The sequence below is a fragment of the Eptatretus burgeri genome, chromosome 10, assembly GCF_056783735.1.
Source record: "Eptatretus burgeri isolate ZD-2024b chromosome 10, Ebu_testis_v1, whole genome shotgun sequence".
Classification (NCBI taxonomy): domain Eukaryota; kingdom Metazoa; phylum Chordata; class Myxini; order Myxiniformes; family Myxinidae; genus Eptatretus; species Eptatretus burgeri.
The window spans coordinates 83,772,404-83,789,174 of NC_140970.1; the positions used below are offsets into that span (position 1 = coordinate 83,772,404).

General features: G+C 32.3%; 1 protein-coding gene and 1 long non-coding RNA gene across 3 annotated transcripts in view; one reads left to right on the forward strand and one right to left on the reverse strand.

Annotated features, from left to right (window-relative positions):
* The window catches only part of LOC147018993 (chemokine-like protein TAFA-1), a 703,168-nt gene that overhangs the window by 493,777 nt on the left and 192,620 nt on the right, over window positions 1-16,771 (forward strand). The window lies entirely within an intron of this gene.
* On the reverse strand, window positions 14,912-15,871 carry LOC147018995 (uncharacterized). The gene is made up of 2 exons (XR_015062605.1): window positions 15,638-15,871; window positions 14,912-15,383 (listed from the first exon to the last, which is right to left on the reverse strand). It is a non-coding gene; the product is annotated as an uncharacterized LOC147018995 (long non-coding RNA).

A 16,771-nucleotide genomic window follows, 5' to 3' on the forward strand; every position in this document is an offset into this window, starting at 1 on the left:
ATCAAATAACCAATGCATATTGTTTAGCTCACTCATTGAACCTATAAACATTTGTTCATTCTCAAATTCCTTCAATAGTTTAATTTTCTTTGCACAATAATCCCCATCTAAAATATTGAAAAACAAAACATTTGAATCTTTATATTTTTTAAGATACCCCTTTTGTGCCATTACGAAATGATAAACTTCTCTTAATGATCTCATCTGACCACCTCCTGAGTTGCATATCATTTTGATATTGTAGTAAATTATTTTTCCATTGTTCAATTGATAACCATCAAATTTTTCAGTCCATTCAAACATATTTATTATTTTCTTTACATCCTCTAACTTATTGGTTTTTAAATTGATTCGCATATTTGTTTTATTTACCTTTGTTTTAGATATTTTTTCAATAAGACTTATTTGATATTTTTCACATTCATTATGTTTTCCATTTATATAGCAAGACTGAGATTTTCTCCACTCTTTAGTTTGACTAATACTTGGTTCGACCATTTATATATTGTGAAAAACGCGGCGGTAGCCCTTAAAAACCCCAACCCATCTTCCCATCGTTAAAACTTGTGTTCATATGGAACACAATCTATTCTATTCACTCTATCATACAATACCCATATGGAACACAATCTATTTTATACACTCTATCATACAATATCCATATGGAACACAATCTATTCCATTATCTAAAATAAATCTCTTATCATCAAAGGCCGCTAATGCCTTTTTATTTACTTCTTCACTATATATCTTATGTTTATAACTTCTTCTTGTATTCATTTTCCTATATTCTTCTTTCTTATTCATCAAACAATTATAATAATTTCTAAAAGTTATTGATTTCTTTATTACATATTTCTTTATTCCCTTTAACCTTTTATCAATCTGATCACCATACTTATAAGCATATGCCTTTGCTCTCAATCCAATAAACTCACTCATTACTTTTCCACCCAACTCATCCTTAAACTTACCAATAACTTTTTCATTCTTTTTTGAAAATAACTCACTCTTCTTACTAAAATTACTTGTATCATATACTCCAATGTTTTTCTTCATATCTTTATAAACATCATCAGTTTTTATATCTAGAATAAAACTATCAGTGTCCATATACAACAATGAAATATTTTCACCATACTCTTTCTTTAAATCATTATACAAATAATCATACATCAATATCTTTGATAAATCAAGAACTGCTGTTCCAATATAAATTGGTTTATCCATGACAATACTTTCCTTTTTCATATGAATAGCAGAAAAGTTCTCTGAAAAAACCTCTTCTCTCTCAAAACTTGGTTTATTTATCAATCTAGAAGCTTCTTTCCAAGATGTTGCAAATCTAATGTTTTGCCTGTTTCTAACATTCTCCATTGTCTTTCCAAAGACAGCATTATTCATCAATTTAAAGAATTCCCCTTCAAATTTTACTTTTGTATTTGTTCTCATATCTGTATTGAATTTAATATACTTTTTTTATGAATTTAAACTCTATGAATTTTAGCTACTCTCAACCCAGCAGATAAATATTGTCTCAAGTTCCTTTGATGCAAAACATATCCCTCTTTATCATAGAATGTCGTTAATAACTTTTCTGTTGATTTGCCTTTAATATTAAAACTTTTATGATAATCACTGAACCATTCTTTCTTTGGGGTTTCTTTCTCACATGCAAAAGGAAGGTCTTTATGCTTATTATGAAGATCACTCGGGTACTTCAAATCAACTTCAAAATAATAACCTTCTTCTTTGTCATTCAATTTCTCTTGAGAAGAAATAACAATATTCATCAAAGCCTTTTCATAATCCTTTTTTTCCACCCACTCTAATTTACCATAAGGCAGAGATTAAGACATTGCCCATCCATACAAATTATTAGCATCAAAGTACATCAAATAATTACTATCTTTTTCACTCTCATAATTTGGAAGATATTTATTATTTGCTTTAGCATATCTTTTTGAACATACTTGTGATATTCCACCTCTCTTAGACTTCTCAATCATCAAAAGCATATCTACATCACTGACTAAATCTATATCTTGTTTTGTCATTTTCAACATTGCACTCCAAGCTAAACCAGGAGCTGTGAAATAGTGGGCAGGATCTAATCCATAACAATTTTTATTATGACAGAGTGATCTAAAAGCTTCAAACACATCAGCTAACAATAAAACATCTGTTTTTAGATACAAATCATGATATTCTCCAAGGTTCTTTATCTTAAATATTTTCCAAATTTCTTGTGCGTGTTTATATTCCTTATCACTTATCTCTTCTTCATAAAGGTTATTATAGAAACTTTCTTTTGAAGGAAGTTGTGTTTCTTTAAATCTCATAAATGAATCCATATAACCATAAGGATAAATTCCCTTACTTGTAAGAATTTTCTCTTTACTTTGAATTTCATTCCTTGTTTCAATTTCCTCTCTAGTTAGAATTCCCTCTTTAATCAGAATTTCATCTATAATCAGAATTTCCTCTTTAGTTAGAATTTCATTCTTTGTTCGAATTTTCTGTATAATTAGAATTTCATCTTCAGTAAGAATTTCTTCATTCATTTCCTCATTAATTAGAATTTCCTCTTTACTTTGAATTCTCTCTTTAATCTGAATTTCCTCTTTAGTTAGAATTTCCTCTTTTGGAAAGAATGAATTAAGATTTGGAAAAGAGTCTGTGGAGCTTAGATTTGATGCGAGGTAGGCTTGTGGTGTTCCCATAAACTTGTAAGAATCAAGAAACCGAATGCGAGTAATAGGTTTTGTGAATATCATTTTTGTAAATGAAATATACTTTTGACTTGTGTTTGTTATGGCAGAAATATTCCCTGGTGTTTTTGAAAGTTCATTTATAAATCGATGTGTATCATAGTTGGCGCTGTTGTGAAGAAAGACTGGAATAAAAGAAGGAAATTTATAATTAAGATTACAACAGGAATGAGCAGGACCTCTATATTTATCAGTAAGATGACAATGATCCCTAACTTTAAACTCCTCAATTTCCTCCTCACAAATATGGCAGATATTGTTCTTTCTAAATTCTAATTTTTCTTCTATGGTTAATTTCATCGGTTCATTTGTTTCTTTCATTAATTTAGTTAGTCTTATACAATCCTTTTCTAATCGTTTTACAAACTCTTGTGAAGCATTTTTTCCACTATACTGTTCAAGTTTATTATACTTTTCTCCAACAGATGATTTGATATAATAACAGAAACCACAAGGAATATATTTTTGATATTTATTTGTATATGGTTCTTTTGGATTAGGAGAAGCAGTATTTATCTTTTTAAGGATACATTCAAAATCAGCGTATATCACAAATGGGTGCATGATAGATTTATTATAATCTTCAAAAGAAATCTTTTCACCAGGCTTAGGCATTGTAATTGCAGCTGATTTATGATTACTACAATATTTTGAATGTTGTTCTAATCGTTCTTTTGTATGAAATGAATTAAGACATCGCTTACAAGGATATATTTTGTTTGCTGTTCTGAATACCTGAGAAGAGATTAATCTTGATAAATTATTGATGTATGTGTAATGTGAATTCTTTCCAACACTAAAATATAAAAGATCAATGTGTGTTTCTTCATTTTTATAGTTGTTTGAAATTTTTAATATTTGAACTTTGTTTGTATCCGTTAATCCATATACATTAATAGAAAGATTATTCTTTTTCTCAAATTTAGGAATATCTGTTAGTGGCATTGGGAAATTAAAATCTTTAATGTCCAAGGTATTCTCATATTTCATATATTGTTTTACTCTTTCTGAATTACATTTTGGTGGATGTAAGTGAGCAAGAACAGACCAGAGAAAACATTTATTATCACTATTCTTTATATTAACAACTGCCTTCTTTCGTTTTATTTCTTTTGGTAATTCAATATAAGAAGAAGCTTTAAGAGGGTTTGATTTTAGAATGTGTATATCTAAAAAGATGATTTTTTTAATATTGAATCCACTTCCTACCACTGTATTATCAACATCCTCCTCTTGTCTTGATAGTTCTTCATAAACCCCACTATTCAAAAAATCTTGAAATGATGTTATAAAATGAAGATCTGTCCTCATATAAGGAGTTTGTTCTTCATCTTGTCTTTTCATATTCATTTTCACTCCCATATAAAACTTTAAAGTTTTCATTTCTTTTAATGTCTTTTTAATAAATTTTTCAACATCAGGTTTCACTATTTCAATTGATTCAACTATTGATGATGGACCGGGTTCTCCAAATTGAAAAATCCTGATTTTTATATGCCCTTTAAATGCCCCATCAGTGTTTTCAATATAATAGTCTCCCTTTACTTTAAACTCATTTTTCTTGTGTTTTTGTGATTGAAGATGCCTATTATAACTACTCTTCAAAACATCCTTTGAGCAGGTATCACAATGTTTTCTTTCCAACTCAAGAGGGGATATTTTGTGAAATAGATTAAATGTGTGTTTGTTGGTTCGGAGGTGTTTTCTATAATGTTTATATTCGTGATTACAAACATCGCAGTATGTTGTATTCACCATATTTATATAATAAAACTTTGCTTAAACTAAAATTTTCTTGATGAAAATTTCGTTTATTTTACAGGTGAATCTGCGCTTAAACTAAAATTTTCTTGATGAAAATTTCGTTTATTTTACAGGTGAATCTGTGCTTAAACTAAAATTTTCTTGGTGAAAATTTCGTTTATTTTACAGGTGAATCTGTGCTTAAACTAAAATTTTCTTGATGAAAATTTCGTTTATTTTACAGGTGAATCTGTGCTTAAACTAAAATTTTCTTGATGAAAATTTCGTTTATTTTACAGGTGAATCTGTGCTTAAAACCATTTTATCCTCCAACTTTTTCACTTAATAAATACAATGTTTCAAGACACAAAAGACAAGTTTCAATCAATCTCTTCATTTGTTAAAGATGCTGAGAAATATGTCAAGGATGTAAAATTGAACAAAGATAAATATAACAACTATTGGATAAAAACAATTATGGTGGATATGATGAGTTCTTCAATTTACTTCAGTGGAAGGGCTTTTAGTATACCTGGAAGAACATCAATTAAGGTATCTCTAACAAAAGTTTCTCCTCTCCTTCTGGCAATATATTCAAAACTAGAAAAAGCAATGAAACAAGAAAAGGTATCAAAAAATAAAAACCTTATGGATGAAGCTTTAGAAATAAAAGATAAGACCATCTGTAATATGCAAGGAGAAATTTGTATTTTTTTCAACAACCCTAAAGATATAAATTCTGATGAAATAAAGGATGTTAATATATCAGGTGAAATGACATTTCGTTCAATTGTAGTTAAGGATCATTTTAAAATTACCTTTAATATAAAAAATGTAGCAGTTGAATCTGTTAATGAAAAAATGTATATCGATATCGATGGTAATGTTTTTTCTACTAATTAAATGAGTCAATATTCAACTGAAGATTTTGAAGATTATGAGAGTGATTATGATACCGAGAGTTTGCATTCAAACGATAGTTATGGCACCGAGAGTTGGTGTTCAAATGATAGTTATGAAAGTATAGATGATTCTGAAAGTATTGAAGATGATATCGAAGATGAATTTCAGTTGAAGTAAAGTTTTACTTTATAAATATGAATAGTTTACTCGATTTTGAGCCTCTTGAATTCCATGATTCTCCATATGACAAATTTGAGAATTGCCCTGCGTGTGAAAGACGGGGATTAAACACAGAGTCAAAAGCCTATAAACAATGTATATTCTGTGATTATCTTCTAATTAATGATAATCAAAAATATAAAAAGGAAAATAATTCTTTTCGATTTACACCAAAAATGAATTACTTTACAAGATTGATTAGAGAAATGAATGTAAAGTATGAGGGTGATAACACACCTTTCCTTACAAGGGAAGAAACTGAACGTATTAGAGAAATGTTCAAAGGATTGTTGTTATATATTATTCATGGATGTAATTTTCAGGGAAATATCAACACAAGATATTGCATAAATAAAATAATGGATTATCTTGAAATTAAACCTGAACTTAGGATAAAATATAGAATTTCGAAAAAAGCCAATAATAAATTAAATAACCTGTTTTCCAAATATATAAATGAATGATTTTTTACCCATTTGGGAAAATAAGATAAAATTTGACAACCATAAAAATCTCCCAAATTCATTAAGATGCCTCATAGTTGGTTCAAGTGGATGTGGAAAAACCTGCTTACTTTTAAAGATGCTCCTCACTCCCAACTTTTTAGATTATGATAATTTAATAATTTTCACAAAGTCGAGTTTTCAACCAGAGTATCAACTACTCTCACAAGGTTTTAATGCTGGTCTTCAAAAAGAAGATATAATCGGTTTATTTAAACTTCAAAAAAACCGAAATGATTTTAACATTGAAGATATAATACAACTATTTTGTGATACACAGAGATGTAAAAAGAAATCAAAACCGATAACTTGTATTCTGAGTGATAATACGGATGATATACCGTCTCCCCAAGATTTGGATAAATCCAAAAAGAACCTCGTTATCTTTGATGATTGTGTTAATGAGAGAAACCAAACGGTAATGGACAGCTACTACACAAGAGGGAGACATTCTTCTTGTAATTGTATTTATCTTAGTCAATCGTACTTTCAGCTTCCTCGTCGTTCCATCAGAAACAATGCTAATACTTTTATTTTATTCAAGTTAAATTCAATAGATATAAACAATTTTTGGAGAGACAATTGTTCTACATTATGTAGTAAAAAGGAATTTGGGGATTACATGAAACACACGACTGAAAAATATAAATATATTGTTGTGAAACAAGATGAGATATTAAATGATATTTTTAAATAAATAAATGGATGCGAAAGAAAGAGCAAGAAGATTTAGGGAACATCAAGAGTTGGTTTCAAAAGTTGTAAAACAGCAGGAAGACATAAAGAAGAAACGCAGACAGAAACTAACGGGCGAAGAAGCATTTGAAAGAAAACAAGAGAAATTTTTTAAACCACTTTTAAAAACTTCCCAAGGAAAAATGAAAGATGTTTCCACAGTTCCCATAGTAGAATATACTCCTAAAAAACTTCATATGTTAAAAGAGTTCAGTCAAATGACGGAGGAAGAATTAGAGCATTTAGGAGAATTAGAATATGATGATGAAGGTTTATTTCAACAACTGGAAGAGATTAATCGACCCCCTGATTATATTGTGAATGCTCTTCAAAACAATGAATATTCAGCGGATTCAATAACCAAAGCAGGACTCATTCCAACAGAACAATCAGCAATATTTCATCTTGTTCAAGAAAAGGTATTGATATTTAATGATGAATTAAGGTTCTTGGGTTCTGCTCAACCCCCTGTTAAACTAACTCCGAGATTAATGTTTCTTCTCACAAAAGATGGAAGACAAGGTTCAACTGTGAGGGATGAATCAAAGTATATTGATAAACCATTGGATATGGAAAATAATGATGATAGAGTATATATTGATCTGCTGAACACTCTAAATTATAAGGTTATTCTTTCTGGTAAAAGTAGGAAGAATGAGAAGGAGAAACACATTATTCAGGCTTTAAGTATCCTTGGTTCAGGTGTTAGTTTTCTTCCAAATGACCCATCGCAATTAGTTAATAGACTGTTATTGTTGTTAGGCAGTAAGAAGGCTGGAAATAATTGTTTTAATGAAGCATCAGCCATTTTAGACCAGTTGATGAACATGAAAATAATTAATAAATATCAATATAAAGACATTTTATCTCATATTAAATAAGATGAGAAGCACAATCCTTAGTTTCAATTTCACAACAAGCGACCACACATCTTCATTCCCATACCCACTACAACTTGACACAACAAAAGAATATGAGGCATCTTTATTGTCCATGGAAACTTATAATACCTTATTTAATATAACCGAGAAAAATGACAAGTTTAGTTATAATCCGGGAAGTGGATACAAAACGATAACAGTCTCACCCGGAGCATATGAGATTTCTCAAATATCTTCCGAAATTGCTCGTCTTATGAAAGAACAGGGTGATGAACCAAAAAATATTGTTATAAACATTCAAAAACATACTTCAAAATCAACGATTAAAGTTAAAAATAACTACAAGGTTGATTTCACAATTGATAATTCATTTAGAGAGTTATTGGGTTTCTCCTCAAAAAGATTGAAACTAATGGGACGTTTTACAGTGATAATGTCATTCAAATATCCTCAGGAATAAATTCGGTGTTAATTCACTGTGATTTGATTGATGGTGCTTATAATGATGGGAAAAAAACAAATACAATATTTTCATTCAGCGCATACTCAACCCCAATTGGTTATAAATTCAATATGGAACCCAAAAATTTGGTTTATCTACCTGTGTCAGGAAAAACCATACACAGAGTAAATTTTAGGATAACCGACCAAGATAATCGTGTGATTTCTTTTAATGGAGAAGTTATATCCATCAGAATTCACCTACGTGAAGTTTTCCAATAAATAAATACGATGGTTATTGTGAGGAAACACGAGTTGGGAAAATATAAAATAATTACAGGGGATGGGATGTTCCTTTCCCCATACTACAAGGGTGAAGGTATGTATCTTGGTAGAGGATACTATAAACCTAAGAGACAAAGGGGTGTTGGACATCAATTTAGAGGAGATGGGATAATTGATACTCTCATGGGTATTGGTTCAACTATTCTTAAACATAAAGATCTAATTGGTTCAACTGCTTCTGCTGTGGGAAATGTAGCAGGTGCCGTAAAGAGTATAAAAGATGCTCAGAAGGAATCTCATAAATTACAAGCAATAAAAGAAATTAAGAAAGGCAAAACTCAGTTGTCCCCCCAAGAACGACAGAAAATAATTCAAATACTTGGATCAGGGTTTCAAAAGTTTTAACATCTTTTTTTCCTAAATAAATACAAGTATGGAAGCAATTGATAGTATCTATGATTTGGATGATACTATTATCATCTCAAACTCCACTAAAAAAGAAGATTACTTCAAGGTAAATGCAATAACTGGAACAGACTGGAATACGAATGGTACAAAAAGTTTTGAAATAAATAATCAACAAACCTATTTGAATCTCTCTGAAAGTTTCTTGTTGTGTAAATTTAAATTCACTAAAGCTGGGAATAATACAAACGCTACACTTGTAAATGATTTCTTCTGGAAAATGTTTGATAGTGTGCGTTTGTATATTGGGACACAAGAAGTTGAAGCGGTTGATTATGTCTCTGCTGTATCTGAAATGATAAAATTTACACTCTATACATTCAGTGATAGAATGGGAAAGGGGTCTGCCGAAGGTTTTATTCCTGATATGTCAACGGGAACAAACACAGACCCTGGATATACTCAAAGGAAAGGAATGTATAATGATGATACAAAAGCAGAAAATAGTTTTACTGTGGCAGTTCCTCGTAAAGGTATATTTGGATTTTGTGATCATGATAAAGTTCTGTATGGTCTTAAAATTAGATTTCAACTACAGAGGAATGATAATGAAAATCGATTGCTTTTTGGTGTTGGTAGTGCTTTTGGTGAACAGAATAAATTTGTAATTGAGGAGATGAGTTGGTATATCAGTGAATATACTCCTAATCTTAAAACAGAAGAGATGTTGAATCGAAGACTTAACTCAAAGAAACCACTCAGTGTATCATACCTCAAAAGAAGATGTCAACACGTTAAACTCAATCAAACTACTTACACGTGGAATTTGGGTGTTCTGGAAGGAAAGCCACGATATCTGTGGATCATTTTTAAAAAGCCAGATGGTGATACTGCGACTGATAAGAATAATGCATTGAGTGATAATGCTAAGGTGAAACAACTTCGCGTTTCTCTAGATGGAACATTTTACCCACGAGATAGATTGGAAATTAATTGGGAAAAAATGATTTTGCTGAAGCATACAAGTCTTACCAAAAGGTGTGTGAAAGTAATGGAAATAAAGAACCTATTTTGGATATGACAGCATTTAAAAGTTTGTATACAATCTATGCGTTTGACCTGAGCGCTCAAAAGGAAACTATAAAGTCTAATTGAGTGGATACTTCCCTATACATTGAAAGAGGAGAGAGTGAAGAAGTTGATACATATTGTTTGCTTTTGGAAGAAACAGAATTGCAGATTAATACAGATAATGGTGTGATGATTAGTCTCACATAATTTTTTGTTAAATAAATGAGTGGCAAAGTACCAACTGGGGTATATGTTAATCAAATCAATCTTCATAAACTATCATCTTGTGTTCAAAATCAAAAGCCTTGTACGATTAACGTTAATACAATTCAGAGAAAAGGAGCAGTAAGAATTGATGTTTTTCTCACAAGAGAACAGGTTAAAATCTTGAATGACACTGGCTCACTTAAAATTAAAATGACAAAACCAATTTTGAAAAAATATTCAATAAGAGAGACGAGTGGAGGATTTCTCCCATTTCTAATTCCTTTATTTGCTGGTTTAAGTGCGGTTGGAGCATTGACGGGTGGTATTTCAACAGCGGTGAAAACTGCCAACGAAAGGAAGGCTCAACTCCAGGCTCAAAAAGAATTGGAAAGACATAACAAAGAGTTGGAGAAACAAATTAGTGGAAGTGGTGTAATTGTAGATTTTGCTGAAAAACTTGAAGGTCTGCCTGATAAAGCGAGATTGTTAGTTGGAGATATGCTTTCTTCTATAGCACAAGCAGGTGTAAAATTAACGAAAAGAGGTAATGGATTATATCTTTCTAATAAATAAATGAGCATTGATGAGTGGTTGAAAGAATTTGGAAAGAATACAACATCAAATTTACAACTTGTCAAATATTGTAAGAAATTAAAAATTCATAATGTGGTTATTTGTATGAGAGATGAATTAACAAATGTGCCAAAACATACAAAGAATATTATTATGAACTTAGAAGATAATGATGGGAACGGTTCTCATTGGGTTTGTATTTTTAATAGTCAAGACAAATATTATTTTGATAGTTTTGGTCTTCCGCCACCTGTTGAAGTCATACAATTCTTACAGAATGGTGTTTATCAAACATTTCAAGTCCAAGAATTAAATTCCAAGTGTTGTGGTCAATTATGCCTATATGTGTTATTTCAACTCAACAAAAATAAAAAAAATTTATGATATTATTTTTAATCTAATATAAATGACTTATGTTGGTAAAGATGGTTCTATCTTTGGTGTATCTCAAGAACTGGATATTGATTTATCAAATTATTACACAAAGGCACAGGCTGAACGACATAAATATAATATAACCAAAAATATTAACATGAAAAATGCTTATAAATTAAAAAATTATCCAACCCCAACTGAAGCGAATGACTTGGTGAGATTAAGTGATTTATCACAATATATATACTTAAATAAAACGGCTGTGTATTCCAAAGATACAGAAGTGTTGATATTATCTCCAGGTCATACAGAATTCACAGTTCGAATTAAAATAAATTTTTATAAAGAAGGGCGTATCGTTTATATGAGAATAGAACAATGGGGGTATGATATGAATGATTTAGGGTATAATTGGTCATTTAAAATTAACCTCGAAGACCTGGAACAATTAAATCAGTCTCGTAAGGAAGAATATTATCCACTTGGTATCGAGAATGAGTTTTGTGGGGCTACGATTAGTAAACAACAAATAAAAGAATTTAATAAGGGTAAATATAATAATGGTTTTGCCCTTGTTTATCTCATGAAAACAGAAAAAACAGGATTATATATAATAAGTAAGGAAATACAAAATGATTTAACTATGGGAAGATGGGGAGGTGTTTCGTGCCATAATATTATTCTAACATATATTTCTAATACATAAATGACAGCAAGAAGGCTTCAAGAAAATTATCATTTCTGTGTTCAAGCATACCTTCAAGAAAAGGGTATTCGGTATTTTAATAAATATGTTCTACAACATAAGAATGAGGTATTTTCAATAAAAGATTGGCATTATGCTGATGTTGATAAACCGACACCTTTAGATTTAATTAGAATGTTAAATAATGAAAAAATTATAAAGTTAAGAAAAGGTAAGGCTCTTTTAGAAATTCAAAAAAAATTTTTTTGGTTTCCTGTTGTAAAAAAAATTATTTTGGATACAGGAATAACAAGAAATCCTGATGAATATATGTATAATATTCTATGGGGTGTAAGCGATTCAAGGATAGTAAGGGATGAGGAAGGAGTTGAAGAAGAGAGGGAAGAGGAGGAAAAGGAGAAGAGAGAGAAGGAGGAGAGGGAGAAGAAAGAGAAGGAGGAAAGAGAGAAGAGAGAGAGGGATGAAAGGGAGAAGAGAGAGAGGGAGGAAAGAGAGAAGAGAGAGAGGGAGGAGAGGGAGGAAAGAGAGTGGATGAATAAATATCAAAATATGAAAACCAGTGAGATTCAAAAAAGAATAGGGGTATTACAGAAAATAACTCAACCCACCGAGGAGGAAAACAAAGAATTGATAAGTCTATTTACAATACTTTCGACAAGACTATTGACATCGAGAAGACATGTATTTTAATTCAAGTTTTTCATTTTTTTTTTTTCTTAAATAAATGGGGGAGAGAGTGAAGGCATTTCTAAGGATTCTTTATGTTTTAAAAATTAAGATTCAAATGTGCATGTTGGAAACTAAAAAGGTTTTTGCACTCTGCAGGAATTTTTCTCATAAATAAATGAGTTATTGTCTCAAATGTAAAAAGAAAACTAATACTAAAAATATTTCATATATTAAAAGTAAAAATAACAGGGTTATACAAAAAGGTATATGTTCGGTGTGTGGTTCAAAAAAAAATCAATTTATCTCCCAACACAAACTAGGAGGAGATATACAAAAGTTTTTATCAGGAAGTAAATTTACAACTACTGGAATACCAGGGGAATTACATCTTCCAGGGTATTCTTTCTGTGGTCCAGGCACAAACTTGGATAAAAGATTAGATGAGGCAGACAATCCTAAATCCTGGAGTAAGCCTATCAATAGAGTTGATGAAGTGTGCATGAGACACGATATTGATTATGGGAATACCACAACGTTGGAAGAAAAGCATGAAGCCGATAGAGAAATGTTGTATAATTTGTCTCTGATACAAAATCCAACCTTGAGAGAAAAAGTTGATCGGTTCATTGTGAAGAAGATGATCAGTGCTAAATTGAAACTTGGACTTGGAAATTCAAAAAACTTGTAAGCTCTAATGATGTCATTAAGATTGAAGAGCAATTAGCTGATGAATTACATAAACCAATATTCACAAAGTTTCAGAGAAGGAAAGTTTATTCCAAGGAAGTAGATTATATCTGGTCTGCTGATTTGATTGAACTCAATAATGATAAGGGGTACAAGTATGCTTTAACCGTTATTGATTTGAGGAGTAGATATGTGTGGGTTGTCCCTTTAAAAAACAAAACAGGTAATACTCTTATGTTAGCTTTTCAACAGATATTTAATAAAAGTAAGAGAAAACCTAAAAAATTGTGGACTGATGAGGGTAGAGAGTTTTATAACAAGACATTTATGAATTTTCTAAAAAATAACAGTATTACATTATACAGTACCTTTAATGAAGGGAAGGCAGTTGTTGTTGAACGTTTTAATCGTACCTTAAAAGAGAGACTATATAAAAAATTCACACAACTCGGTTCACAACAATGGTCATCTTTTATTCAGGATATTGTGGATAAGTATAATGACACGATTCACACGGCAACAAATATGAAACCATCAGAAACATTTACAAAATTAAAATATGAAAAAGAGATTAATGTCAGAAAACCTAAGTTCAAAGTTGGTGATATCGTAAGAATATATAGGTGGAAATCTCATTTTGAAAAAGGTTATACGAAAAGATGGACCAACGAGCTTTTTAAAATTGTTGATGTAATAGATACGGTTCCTTGGACTTATAAGATATATGATTTGGAAGGGAAGAGATTTTAGGTTCATTTTATTCACAGGAATTACAAAAGACAAAGATAAATTGAAATTTTTTGACTCCGCCCCTTTTTGGCTCCACCCACACAAGCCCCCGCCCACACAAGCCCCGCCCACACAAACCCCACACAAACCCCACCACACACCCCCACACAAGCTCCAATAAATTGAAATTTTTGACTCCGCCCCTTTTTGACTCCGCCCACACACGCCCCTCCCACCGAAGCCCCACCCACACAAACCCCACACAAACCCCACACAAGCTCCACACAACCTCCACACAAAAACTCCACACAAGCTCCACACACACAAACCCCACACAAGCTCCACCCATATTCATCATATTCACATAATTAGTGATTAGTTAATTAGTTCCCCACACACACAACATGTTTATTTAATTAAAAAATTATGCAGCCATCCACACAAGCTCCACTCATCCACCCATCCCCCATTTCTCCACCCATCCATTTATCCACACAAACCTCATCCATATAAGCCTCATCCACATCCACCCCTCCCACACAAGCTCCACCCACATAAACCCCTGCCCATATAAACCCTGCCCACATAAACCCCTCCCACATAAGCCCTGCCTACACAAGCTCCACACAAAAACTCCACACACATAAACCCCTCCCACACAAGCTCCACCCACATAAACCCCCGCCCACACAAGCCCCACCCACGCAAGCCCCACCCACACACACACCCCGCCCACACAAGCCCCTCCCACACACACCCCACCCACACAAGCCCCCACCGAAGCCCCGCCCACACAAGCCCCACCCCCCTCATCCCCCTGTGCGCCCCCACCTTTGACCCACCACCTCCCTCATCCCACCCCCCACCCTTCCCCACACACACACATGGGGAGGGAGGGATGGGATGAGGGGTGATGGGTCATTGGGGGAGTGCACCTACCCCCCCTCCCCCCAACCCCCTCCCCTTTACATCTCTTTTATTCTTTTCTTGTAATTCAGAATCAAGTAATTGTAAACAAAACAAATATAATTTATTAATATTGAAAATATTAAATATTCATTTGCGAGAATGTACAATCTTTCCCAGCAATCTTCTTCAGATGTCTTGTGATTTCGAAACTCAGACACCATATTCTGTTTTGAAACAAAAAGTGGATAATAATTAGGTTCTATAAAGATAATTACATGGTAATATGAATAAGCCTCGTTGACCACTGAATTAACACACCAGGAGCCTGTCATCCTTTCAAGGTCAATAAAATGAATTCCAGTGTACTGACAAAATCACGTCCAAACTAATGATGCAACCAACATAAGGCGACATTCTAAAGAGAGAGTGATATTAATAATAATTCAGAAATATTTACCTCCAGAAAATCATGTGTTGTACGAGTGATATTAATAATAATTCAGAAATATTTACCTCCAGAAAATAATGTGTTGTACAAGATTGCTTCAACAGCTGATGTTGTGCGATAGTGCTGAAAAAAAAAAAAATAAGTCAAGGGTATAGATGAAGAGACAGACAGGGAAAGCAACACACACACACACACACACACACACGCACACACACACACATACACACACACATAGACACACACACACGTGCCTCACCATTGGTTTAATTCATTCGAGATCAGAGACCAGTCATTATAAATCATTGGCCTCTTCAATAAGAGCAGAGAGAGGTAGGTAGAAAGACAGACAGAGAGAGAGGCACACACACGTGTCTCACCATTGGTTTAATTCCTTCGAGATGAGAGGACGTGATAAGACTTCATGCCACTCATTGTAAATGTCTTTCAATTCTCTTCTAAAATCATTGATCTCTTCAATAAGAGTATTAATTTCATGAACCACGTCGTGATATGTAAACTCAATTTCTTCCAATGCCCTGTCAGGGAAAAATATATATATATATATATATATATATATATATATATATATATATATATATATATATATATATATATATATATATATATATATATCAGAATTATCATGATTTAATTAATAATCATTTGCTTCATCGTTCAAAGAGAAAAGCATACACAAACTTACCAACTCTGTAGTGGGCTGTTGGCTTCATCGGAAGAAATATCGTCCATGCCTCAGTTGTAAAAATGAAAATCCCGTCTGGCAGAAACTTTGTCTGGCGAACCGCTTATAAAGCAACGATGAGGAGATTGCTTAATCATTGGGTGTGGGCACAGGAAATGACAAGCTTCTCTTAATGATCTCATCTGGCCACCGCCCGAGTTGCAAATCATTTTTGGACATAAACCACGCCATAAAAGTTTTGATTCAAATGTTTTCAGTTCGTGTTCTGAGATAAAATATAAACACGAGACCTTGTCTCACAGAATAGTTCCTATTTTTTCACAGCATGACAGTCCAAAACCACTTCCTCATTCACACAGCACGGCCGTGTCAAAAAACACTTCCTCATTTTCACGGCATGAACTGAAAACATTTGAAACAAAACTTTTTTTCTGGCATGGTTTATGTACAAAAATGATTTGCAACTCGGGCGGTGGTCAGATGAGATCATTAAGAGAAGTTTATCATTTCGTAATGGCACAAAAGGGGTATCTTAAAAAATATAAAGATTCAAATGTTTTGTTTTTCAATATTTTAGATGGGGATTATTGTGCAAAGAAAATTAAACTATTGAAGGAATTTGAGAATGAACAAATGTTTATAGGTTCAATGAGTGAGCTAAACAATATGCATTGGTTATTTGATAAAGAGTGCCCCGAGGCTTAGACGTTTCAGATATTTCTTTCGAATCACCTTTAACAAATCTTTATCTTGTTGTATGGGTTATTTGATAAAGTGTCCCGGGGATTAGACGTTTCAGATATTTCTT